Consider the following 12,843-nt stretch of genomic DNA (forward strand, 5'->3'; position numbering starts at 1 on the left):
TGTCTGTCTCTCTCTCCCACCCTCTCTCTCTGTATCTCTGTATGTGTCTCTCTCTCTCTCCCCGCCGTCTCTCTATTTCTCTCTATATCTCTCTCCCTCTCTCTCTGCTAATCTCTGTCTCTGGCCCGGCCTCTTCTGCATCCCCCACCATTGCCCTTACCTTTTCAGGCCAAGCCTTCGCAGCTCTCCGCACCACAGCATGTTATGTTAACAATATATTTGTTTCTACTCTCCTACCTATCTTAAGCTAGAGCCCATTACTTTAATTTACTATTTATACTTTATAGAATTATGAATTTCTATATCTAAGTTTCTATTGCTATGTTTGTAGCACTATATTTTTTTTATCTGGTTTTGAGCTCTTTAAATCTTTCCAATCAAATCCAATCAATCTTTAATACAGGTAGTCCTTAATTTACAACCACAACTGAAACAAAAATCTACGTTGCTAAGTGAGAAATTTCTTAAGTGAGTTTTGCCCCATTTTACCACTTCTTTTTTGTTGCCACATTTGCTAAGTGAATCACAGCAGTTGTTAAATTAGTAACCCTGTTGTTAAGTGAATCTGGTTTCTCCATTGACTTTGCTTGTCAGAAGGTTGCAAAAAGTGATCACATGACCCAGGAACAGTGCAACCGTCATAAATGTAAGTCAGTTGTCAAGCAGCTGAATGTAAATCACATAACCATGGGGATGTTGCAATGGTCATAAGCATGAAAAATGATAATAAGTCACTTTTTTCAGTACTGTTGTAACTTCGAATGGTCAGTAAGTGAATTGTTGCAAGTTGAGGACTACCTGAGTCTTCTGTAACTGGACTGCTGATATTTTTTGTTGATATATTTTGGAATTATACCTAGTGAAAAATTTGTGATTTAATTTTCAAAATTCATGTGGTAAAATGTTCATTTTCTTTCATGGAATTGCCAACATTTGTTACTAAGTGATTTATCTATCCTGGAAATTATTGATGGAGTGACATTTCATAACCAGTCTGCTTTTCCCCAAAATTCCCTTCATCTGTGCTTCCTATAAGTATTCAGGTATATATGTGCAAATGCCCGTTTTTAGACATTTCATTCAATAAAAATACAACTGCAGCTGTGGTGTAGTATGTTTCCTCAGAGAACAGAGCAACAATTTTTATAGCATTTTTAAACACGTAAATGTATGCGCTACCTGAGTCTTCTGTATCTGGACTGCTGATATTTTTTTGTTGATATATTTTGGAATTATATCTAGTGAAAAATTTGTGATTTAATTTTCAAAATTCATGTGGTAAAATGTGGGTGTGTTGGTTTTATGTCCAGCAGGTGGCGATGTTTTTCAATTTTTTTCAATGTCTTTCAATGTTTTTCATGTTTTTACCTGTCACAGGTGTGACATGTATATAATATAGGTATATATAAACACGCCCGTAGTCGAATGCAATGTTGTGTCAAAATTTGAAAGCAATCGGTGAAGAACTTTCGGAGATGTGCGGTTATGTACAAACGGACATTTACATTTTTATTTATATAGATAATTCAATAGAATTTATACAATTGCTTGTGCCCAGATGTGCAGGTAGTCCTTGACTTACAATCATTGTTTAATGACCGAAGTTACCACAGCACTTCAGCCACTTCAATCCCCTAATCATCTTTGTTGCTCTTCTCTGCACTCTTTCTAGTCTCAACATCTTTTTTACATCGTGGCGACCAAAACTGAATGCAGTATTCCAAGTGTGGCCTTACCAAGGCATTATATAGTGGTATTAACACCACGTGATTTTGATTCTATCCCCATTTATGCAGCCCAGAACTGTGTTAGCTTTTTTGGCAGCTGCTGCACACTGCTGGCTCATATCTAAATGGTTGTCCACTAGGACTCCAAGATCCCTCTCACAGTTACTACTGTTAAGCAAAGTACCACATGTGCATTTTGTTTTTCTTCCCTAAATGTAGAACCTTGCTTTTTTCACTGTTGAATTTCGTTTTGTTAGATAGCGCCCAATGTTCAAGTCTATCAAGATCCTTCTGTATCTTGAGCCTATCTTCTGCAGTGTTGGCTATTCCTGCCAGCTTGGTGTCATCTGCAAATTTGATGAGTTCCCCATCTATTCCCTCGTCCAAGTCATTGATGAAGATGTTGAAGAGCACTGGGCCTAAAACAGAGCCCTGGGGTATTCCACTGCATACTTCCCTCCATGTAGATGCAGTTCCATTGAGGACTACACGTTGAGTGCGGTTGGTCAGCCAGTTACGAATCCATCTGGTGGTGATGCTGTCTAACCCACATTTTTCTACTTTATCTAGTAGTAGGTTGTGGTCTACTTTATCAAATGCTTTACTAAAGTCCAAGTAAATTATATCGACAGCATTCCTCTGGTCCACTAATTTTGTCACTTTGTCAAAGAATGCAATAAGATTAGTCTGGCATGATCTGTTTTTGACAAACTCATGTTGGCTTTTGGTTATTACTTGGTTTGCTTCTAGGTGTTCGATGATTCGTTGATTATCTTTTCCAGAATCTTCCCTGGTATTGGTCAGGCTGATAGGTCTGTAGTTTCCTGGATCTATTTTTTTTTCCTTTTTTGAAGATGGGAACTACATCAGTTCTTTTCCAATCCTCTGGCAGTTCCCCTGTGCTCCAGGATCTTTGAAAGATATAGTTCAGTGATCTCATCTGCCAGTTCCTTCAGAACCTTGGGGTGTAATCCATCTGGTCCTGGTGATTTGAACTCGTCTAGGGTAGACAAGTGTTCACTTACCATTTTCTTCTCTATTTTAACTTGTGTTCCTAATCTGTTTTTTGTGGTGCTGTTTTTGATAGGTTGGACTGTTTTTTCCTTTTGTGTAGATGCAAAAAATGAGTTAAGTAGTTCTGCTTTCTCCCTGTTGCTTGTCACCTTCTTGCCACTTTCTCCCAGCAATGGGCCAATTGTTTCCTTGACTTTTTTCTTGTTTTTAATATGTTGGAAGAAGCTTTTTTTGTTATTTTTTACTTTAGTCGCAAGCCTTTGTTCATTGTGAGCCTTAGCTTTCCTCACTTCATCATTACAGGCTCGGGCTATTTGCTGATATTCTGCCTTAGTTATTTGCCCCCCTTTCCACTTTTTATACTTGTCCTTTTTGTCTTTCAATTTGTTAGAGAGTTCTTTATGCAGCCATGCTGGTTTCTTTTGAGATCTATTATTTTTCTTCTTCATTGGTATTGTGCTAGACTGGGCTTTTATAATGTCACTTTTCAAAATTTCCCGCTTCTTGAGTTGTTTTCCCCTTGAGGATTCTCATCCATGGAATCCTTCTCAAGCTCTCTCTAACGTTATTGAAATTAGCTCTTAAAGTTTGACTTTGTTCTACTACTTGTGTTTGCATGTTGAATTCCAATATTGCATGATCATTTGTCCCCAAGGTTCCTGTAGCTTCAACACTTATCATTTTGTCTCTGTTAGTGAGAATTAAGTCCAATATGGCTGATCCCCTTGTTCCCTTCTCTACTTTTTGGGAAACAAAGTTGTCTGCTAGGTTTGTTAGGAACCTGTTGGATCTTCCACTTGGTGCAGAGTTTGTCTCCCAGTTGATGTCAGGGTGGTTAAAATCCCCCATTACTATATGATGTGCTTTCTACATAACTTAGTTAGCTGACTAGCAAAAAGTTTATCTACTTCCTCTGGTTGGTTGGGTGGTCTATAGTATAGACCTATGGCAATGTCATTCCCCCCCCCTCTTTAATATTGACACAAATGCATTCAAGATAATTTTCATCATTGTTGTGCTCTATTTCTGTAGAGATGTAGTTATTTCTTATATATAGTGCAACTCCACCTCCTCTTTTATTTGGTCTATTTCTTTTAAATAATTTATATCCCTCTAGCTCAGTGGTTCTCAACCTGTGGGTCGGGACCCCTTTGGGGGTCGAACGACCCTTTCACAGGGGTCGCCTAAGACCATCAGAAAACACATTTTTTCAATGGTTTTAGGAATAATTTTATGGTTGGGGGTCACCACAAGATGAGGAACTGTATCAAAGGGTCGCGGCATTAGGAAGGTTGAGACCCACTGCTCTAGCTGTATGTTCCATTTGTGGGTTTCATCCCACCAAGTTTCTGTAATGGCAACAATATCATATCTGCCCTCATTTACTTGAATTTCTAATTCACCCTGTTTATTCCTCATACTCTATGCATTGGTGTATAGACATTTGAGTCCATTTTGATTGACCCTATGTTTACTGTCTACATAACCTGTGTTGTGCCTGACTGCCCCTGCTTTCTTGCCACCTGTTTGATTAATGCACATGGTATGGCACTCGCTATTAAATGCTTGGTTTTGGTTGACAGCAGGAGTGATAATCTTACTCGCACAGACATCTATGTTACATGCACTGATAGCCCTATTAATTTAGGGCTATTACTGTATTAATCTAGGGCTCTACTATAGAGCTTTGCATTTATTTTCAGCCTCAGCCATTCATTTTTGTGAAAAATCAAGATTAACTACCATGCAGCAACTTTTCTAAGTGCCATAGCAGTTCCTTTTTGAAAAATACTAGTTTAACTTTATTGCTGTCAATAAAAAATAGAAATATTCTATCAATTTTAAGAGCAAATCTGCTATTTTTTAAAAATGCTTATTTCAGTATTTTCCATCTCCCAGAATAAAAATAAAGAATAGAATTTGCTACCACATAAAATATACGGTAAATAAACATAACTGTTTCCTCATTTTGAAAAACAGAATAGACTCTTTAGTCTGACTCACCATGTAACGAGGATCTTAAGAAACAATTTTCTTCAAATATTTCTAATTACTGGTATTAATGTAAATGTTTGCAGAATCTTTTGTCAACTGAAGAAAATAAGATACATGATAAAAAGCACAGGTAAAAAGTTTTACAGTGCACTTTGTTTTCTACTATGTTTACTTTTTTACGCAATCCTATATGTGCTTATTCAAAACTGGTTTCCTTTGTATTGGTTAAAAAGCTAAGTTGCCTGGAAGCAAACGAAATTATTTAGAAGTAACTTAAGCATACAGGATGCAATTGCTTTATCGTTAAGTACCAAAAATAATTTGTATTTCCTACTTCCGCTTCTGTTGGTGCTCTAGCATAAATGATTGGCAATAGCAAACCACTTCTGAAATCTTGTCAATATTTGGAGGGTCTTCTTCAGATAGTTGCTAGGAGTCAAGACTGCTTGGACTAGTCCCTGCAATCTTCTTGGCAGTATTTCAGAAGTGGTTTGCTATTGCCTCCTTCTTAGGATGGAGAGGGAGGGATAGGGGGAAGAGAGAGAGAGAGAGAGAGAGAGAGTGAGCCCAAGACATTCAGCTGTCTTTGAGTGTAAGGCAGGATTGGAACCCATGTTGTCCTGGTTTCTGGCTTGGTGTCCGAAACACTATACCAAGCTGGTCAATAACTTGGAATTAAAGAGAAACTTCCTAAAAGTGAGGACAATTAACTAGTGGAACAGCTTGCTTTCAGAAATCATGGGAGCTCCATCACTGGGGGGGTTTAAGAAGAGACCAGACAGTCACTTATCTGAAATGGTATAGGACAGGTCCTCCTGCTTGAGCAGAGGGCTGGACTAGAAGGCCTCCAAGATGCCTTCCAGCTCTATTCCGATTCTATTCCATTCTATAAAACGTGATTTTTTTTGAAAAGCGTTTAATGAGAATACCACTACAACGGCAAGCATGCACCATCAACCAATATTTTCCCAGTTGGATACTCTCCAGCGTTGTTGGTCTTCAGCTACAGAACCTTTATAGAGTTAATTTAAAGAGGTGGGCGGTAGTCATGCTATCCCCATTTGTGAGAACTGGAACCTAACACAGCTAGGGGAAGATTCAATAATACCAGCTTTGTAACCTGAATTCATCCTTTTACAACTCCGCGGGGTTGTTTTCATTTCGCCTTTTCCCCTTTCCTTTCCGAGTTAAACCACCGCACGTTTCCTCAGAACTCCTTTTATAGCGCGACGTCAAATCCCCGCCCTCCCGTCGACTCCCAGGGAGAGACAGTTCCCGTTCGCAACCACGTGCTTCCGCGGACGAGGGCGTTCAGCAGCTTTACGCTTGGTCGGCGGAGCAGGGCGCCGTCGCCTTAGAAACTTCCTTCCTCTTTGTCATGACGTCTGAACGTCGAGTAATAAAGAGATAAGCTGCTCACGCCCATTTACCAGAAAAGAGGTGCTGTTGCGGTTGTCGTCAACCGGTAGCATTTGGCCGCGGCCGCCCTTTCCTGCCTCTTAAGCTCCCGGGAGCGTTTCTTCGATTCCCGTCTGCTGTCAACGATGGGTCTTTTCGCTTCTTGTTCCGATGAGGTTCTTTCGGCGGCCTTGCTCCTGCTCCTGTTCTCGTCCACGGCTTTGTGTGAGTCAAGAAGCGCCTCTCTACGCGCCTGCTAAAGTTCGGGCTCTGAAAGGGGCGGGGGTGGGGAGGGCGCCTTTCTTATTTGCTTTAGGGAGGGGAGCTTCTCGAGGTTCCCTCGACAAGGCGCGGGAGTGCCGCGATCTCTTGTTGCTTTGCGACCGAGAACGAGAAGCCCCCCCTCCCCCTCGCTAGGCAGACCTGCTGCTCCAGCTCCTTTACCGCAAAGGCAGCTCAGCTTTTTGAGTCGAGGGAGAAGAAAGAAAGGCGCCAGTAGGGACCTTCTGCGGTCAGGGAAAGGCGGGGGCTGCGAAGGCCACGCCCATTTGCCCGATGTTTGCCCTATCGGAGCAATAGCACTTAGGCTTATATACGGCTTTACAGCCCTCTCGAAGGGTTGTTTTAGGAGTCAGCATATTGCCCCTCAACAATTTTACCCACCTTGGAAGGCTGAGTCAACCTTGAGCCGATGAGACCCGAACTGCTGGCAGCAGTCAGTTTGCAGAAGTAGCCTGCAGTACTGCATTCTAACCACTGCGCCACTACGGATCAGGCCTAGTGGCTTTTCGGTGGCTGTGGATTCTCTAACCTTCATTCTCTACCCTGGGGGCCCTTTGGTTGACTGTGGGATCCAGAAACAGCTGAGTGTTTAGCCAGCTCTGTCTTTGGGAAGTCAGAGGTAGTTGAGTACCTGAACTGAATCTCTTTAAACACATCATAGTTACTGCTTCTGATGAGAGCCAAGGCTTTATTCAATAATAATAACTTTATTGTCATTGTATGTGTATACACAGTATACCCATACAACGAAATTCACTTAACACCCAAAGACCAGATTCAACACACATAACAATCCCCAAACACACTCCCACCCACTACAAATTCCCCACCCCTAAACCATCCAACCATCTACAAGGACAGGTGTTCCTTCACATAACACCATCATAGTTGTTTTGTCTATGATATTTGTTGTCCTTTCTCAAACAGAAATGTAACTCTAAGGGGAAGAAGTTGGTTTCTCCATTCTTGACCTGTTCACTTGACCTTTTCTCTACGAATTGGTTTCTTGAGTTACAGAATCCAAACAGCAATTCAGGCGGGGACTGAAAACCAAGAAGTGCACTTCTGTTTCAGAACATAAAAGCTGGACTCTGAAGCCAAGGTTCAGAGGAATGTGTTTATTTAAGGATTATTTAAGTCACTGGTAAGCAGGGTGAATTTGATTTAAATCTAGTAAAAAGGCTTGATTTAAATCAACTTGATTTAAATCATAATTTTGAAAGAGCAACTGTCATCTCTGTCCCACAGCAGTTTCTCCTCTGACCCATTGTTGACTCACCAACAGCCCCAATATTGCAGAATATACAGCCTCATGCTACATAACTAAGCTCCATTTCATGCTGAATAAACTAATTTATTAATGTATCTTAAATAGAAAACTATCTTTAAATAGATTTTTACTCCAAAAGCATTTGATAAAAATAATTAAAAAATCAGATTAATTTTTTTTTAAAAAAACATGGATTTTTTTTTATTTACACTTTATTGATTTTTTTTTACATAGATAAAATATAATAACAATTCTGTTTGACATCGGTTTCGCAGTGTTTGTATATAAATATATGAAAAATATCTGGTGTCATTTATACTATACATTTCTATTTAATTTCTACACCTTTTACTCCTTCCTTGATTCTATCATTTATCCATTCGTACTATCTTCCCCACACAGTATCATAATCTGAATTTTCATCATTATTTATCTCGTGCGTTAATTTACTTATCTCTGCACACTCTAATATTTTGCTAATTATAAGGTCGTCTGGTGGTAGGTCTTTCTTTTTCCAGTATTGGGCGTACGCCAGTCTGGCAGCTGTAGTTATGTGTATTAGGAGGTGGACCTTTTCCTTTCCATACCCTTTCTTTACCATTCCCAGGAGAAATATTTCTGGATTCAAATCGATTTCTTCTTTAATTATGTCTTTCAACCATCTCCGAATTTTGCTCCAGTATCTTTTTGCTTCGGGGCATGTCCACCACATATGAAAGAATATGATTTCATATTTAAATGAAATCCAGGTAGCTGCAACTTGTTATTTCTGATACTAATTTCTGTGGCCATGGAAAATAGTCTCATCTCATAATCATCTTTGTTACTGCTCTCTGAAGCAGTTCTAACCTCTCAGTCTCCTTCTGATAATGTAGGATTCAAAATCAGACAGTAGTCCAAGTGTGGTTTTGTGGTGCCAAGTAGAGCGGAATAATGATTTCATGTGTTTTAATGTATGCTGCTTCTAATAGCTATAGCACTTAGACTTACATACTACTTCATAGTGCTTTACAACCCTCCCTAAACAGTTTACAGAGTTAACATATTGCCCCCAACAATCTGGGTCTTCATTTTATCGACCTCATAAAGATGGAAGGCTGAGTCAATCTTGGGTTGGTGAGGATGTAGTTCAGATGTGTAATGCAGTTCAGATTTGTATTAATCCTTATAATAACTGTTTCATTCTCCTGACTTCTTGTCAGCTTCTTGTCAGTGGCCATAACTAAATCCTCAGATGTAACGTTTCAAGTCATGACTCCACCATCTTGTATGTTTGTCTTACATCTTTTTCTCTCTAAAGGTAATACTTCACTTTTTTTTCCTGTTAAAGGATGTATTTTTCCTTTTTGTCTTTGAGGCTAGATTGCAATCAAATGCTTTCATCCTATGTGTTGATTAGAACTTCCAGTTTTGTGTCACTTACACATTTGATAACTACTTAGGTCATTAGTGAAAACGTTAAATTATACTAGGTCTAAAACCAATCTCTGTGAAACTTTCCTAGTTACTGCTCTCCATCTTGTCAGATATCCATTAATGCTGATTCTCTCTCTCTCTCTCTTTTTTAAACAAGTTTTATTTTAAAAATTTCCTTTTACATACATATTTTATGAACAGAGTACTGACCGGGTCACATCTTATACAACTTATAACATATTTATATATATTTTATAATCCATTCCAATCTTCTTTTTTGTTTTTTCCAAATACAATTTACATATTTCAATTTCTGCCATAATATTCTTTTTTCTCTACTTTTTTATTTTCTCTTAATCTCTTCTTAATACATAGTGTATAAACAATATTATCATCCGCCCTTCACATCCTAATTTTAACATTGCTTCAATTAATTATTTTATTTCTCCATTTATATAAACAACATACTTCATGCTATTCAATTTTTATATTGAAACCCTTTAACTTAAACAATATCATTTCCATCCTTAATTCCTGATTTCTTATTATAATATTATTTATCGTATTTCATCACTTACAGCACTTCATTTAAAATCCCCATTACAATTTCAATTCTTCATAAATGGACCAAATTATCACTTCATATTTCATCTATTTGTTTTCACTAAACAATATACATCATTATTTTTATTTTTTACATCACATTTTTAGCTATAAACCAGGGGTAAAATGTAAAATTTGTTACTACCGGTTCTGTGGACATGACTTGGGGGGGGGGGGGTAATGTGACTGGGTGGGCATGGCCAACTTTTTTTTTTAATTTTAACTTTTCAAAGCATTTTTTCTGCAAATGCAAAAAAATGCTTTGAAAAGCCTCTGCCGATCAGGAACACAGCTGGAATCATCAGAGCCTTTTCAAAGCATTTTTTAACCACCTCTTCTGCTGAAGAGGTTGCAGAAAAAAATGCTTTAAAAGTCTCTCTGATGATCCCAGCTGAGTTCCCTGATCGTTTAAAAAAATGCTTTGAAAAGTTTCTCTGACAATCAGGCAACTCAACTGGGATCGTCAGAGAGACTTTTAAAGCATTTTTTTCTGCAACCTCTTCCGGGGAAGAGGTGTTTTAAAAAATGCTTTGAAAAGGCTCTGATGATCCCAGCTGAGCTGCACGATCATCAGAGGCTTTTTTTTTTACTTTTAAAAGCATTTTTTTGGCGGAAGAAGTAGAAAAAATGCTTTTAAAAGTAAAAAAAAAAAAAAAGCCTCTGATGATCGTGCGGCTCAGCTGGGCGTGGTGGTGGGGGCTCGCAGGGATTTTTGCTACTGGTTCTCCGAACCACCCACCCCATCACTACCGGATCAGGCGATCCGGTCCGAACTGAGAGCATTTCACCCCTGCTATAAACAATATACTCATCTTATTCTATTTTTACATTGAAATCACACTTCTTTTTACTTTTCAAGTTTATCTCTTAATTTCAATTATTTTCATACACAATATATCTCATCATTTTTATTTATTACATTCATAATTACTAATGTTAATACAATTCTCTTAAATCTATAAATATATACCTCATTTCCCTTCCTCCTTTCCTCTATTCTTCCCCTTTTAGCCATTTTCTCTTGGTCCCTCCAGAAATCCACTTCTTAATGTTTTTCTCCCTTTCTCTTGTCTTCTTTTTCTTTTTTTCTTTTTATATTTATTATATCTTTTCTCTTGAATCCTTTCTCTTACTTTTAAGTCTATTACTCGCATAATTTACCCCAAGTTTTTATCTAGTGTGTTTCCCTTTCTTTCTCTTCCCTTTGATTGCTTCTTTTTTGGAAAATATTTCCCCCTCTCCATTCTTTTTTTTCCACTGATAAACTCAGTGTAATTGTCTAGCTTTTTTTAACCTAGTCTCTTCCCTTTTCCTTTTCTCCCCTTTGCTCGCTTCTTTTTTAGAAAATATTTCCTCCTGTCCCTTCTTTTCTCCCCACTTTAATCCCAGTGTAATCATTTAACTTTTCTTCAATAATTTTCTCTTCAACCTTGCATTCTTGCTTCTCATTGTTATTTTCTTCATCCTTTTTTTTATTTTCTTCTAACCAGGCTTTTGCTTTTTTATTACCCCTAAATGCTTCATGCATATTTTTAATCATCTCTCTTAATTCCTCATACTCCCCATGCTCCATGTTGTCTTTTCAAAAAAAAAAAAATTCTTCTTTTTTTATTCCAAATAATATTCAGTTCAAATATTTTTCTAGACCACTCCAATTTAAAGTTTTGTTGCTTTTCACCTCCTTTCAGAGTCGAGACCCAACAGTTCCAAAAGAAACAAATATTCCTAAAATTCTCTCATGGTCATCAAGGTCATTTAATGCTTCAATTTTCAAAGCAATCGTTGTAGTACTTTCTTTCCACCAGCAGATGTCTCTCTCCAATCCACAATTCCCAAAGCAACAAAGTATCACATTTGTCAAAAAAAATCTTTTAAACCCACATAAAAAATACTTTCTCTTCAATTTCTTTTCTCTTTACTGTTTTACGTTTCTCCAAATTCAATTTTAAATCTAATTATAAAATTTCCTTTCTTGTATTTAAATTTTTAGGTTCCTCTTTCTTCTTCCTTCCAGTGTCAAAACTTCAAAAATAGTTAAGATCTTAATTAAAAAATGCTTTCCCTCGGGTTTCTTTTTCTTGTATTATTTTTAATTTCTCCAAATCCAATTTTAAATCCAGATAGAAGTTATTCTTTTTGGGCTTTAGTATTTTAACTTCCTCTTTGTTCTTTTCCCTCTATTAAAATTCCCAAGTGCCAATTAGCTGCTTATTTCCACACAGGACCACTTTTAAGATTTTTTTAAAAAGTTCCTTTTTACCTGGACGCCACCCCCACTGCCTGTCCGAAGAGCTTGCCTCCGACCCTTTGAGGAACATACCTGTTCCTCTTGGTCGTCCAAGGCACCTCTCTTTCTTCACCGTCCCTAAAAGACGTTTCTGGTCTGAAGACTCCCCCGACAGCAGTTTGTCTGTTTGAATTTTCGCAAGGCTCATTGGAACCTGCTATTTTCCAACCAGTCTTGCCGCAACACCGCAATCAGCATTCTTCAATGCTGATTCTCTGATGCAGTTAGCCAACCCTGCTTTATTGGAATGTCTTCTATTTTACACTAATAGCTTGTCATTGAATATGTTCTCTGAAATATTGAGATTTTTTCAAAACTTGGGAAAATCCAGGTTCCTTATATCGGTCATATTCCTCTAGATCAGTGGAATGGTTACCCTGTCAGAGAAGGACACAAGATTCTCTCACATTATTATTATTTTTATTATTAGTTTATAAAGCTATGCTGGCCTTTAGGTCATGGCATTGTCTTTAAGATCCCTGCAAATAGCTCTATTTAATGCCTATTATAACACCTTTACTATATCCTTATTGGCCTGTATGTACAATATTGCATTTGTTTCCAATCTCTACTACTCAAACCACCATTTCAGAGGTAAAAATAGAAGTCGAGTTTGTCTGCTTTTTCTTGGTCATCTGTTAAAATTTCTGCATCCTAAGTAAGCAGTGGGCCTGCCATCTCTTTTATCTTCTGGTTCTTGACATATTTCAAGAAAAACCTCCTGGATTATGGCCCTCTTGCTACCTCTTGCTTAACTCATTTTCTGCTTTTGCCATCCTGACCTTATTCCTACATTTCTGGGCTGAAAATTCTTTGGCATAAGCCCCCAGTGGCTTAAAACTGAATGGTTG

At 38.0% G+C, this 12,843-nt stretch overlaps 1 protein-coding gene across 4 annotated transcripts in view; it reads left to right on the plus strand.

Annotated features, from left to right (window-relative positions):
• Positions 1-12,843, plus strand: part of LOC139315353 (membrane cofactor protein-like) — a 61,844-nt gene that overhangs the window by 21,080 nt on the left and 27,921 nt on the right. The window lies entirely within an intron of this gene.

Source organism: Pituophis catenifer, unplaced genomic scaffold (assembly GCF_029215685.1).
Source record: "Pituophis catenifer annectens isolate HBS135680 unplaced genomic scaffold, rPitCat1.0.hap2 SCAF_3, whole genome shotgun sequence".
NCBI lineage: Eukaryota > Metazoa > Chordata > Lepidosauria > Squamata > Colubridae > Pituophis > Pituophis catenifer.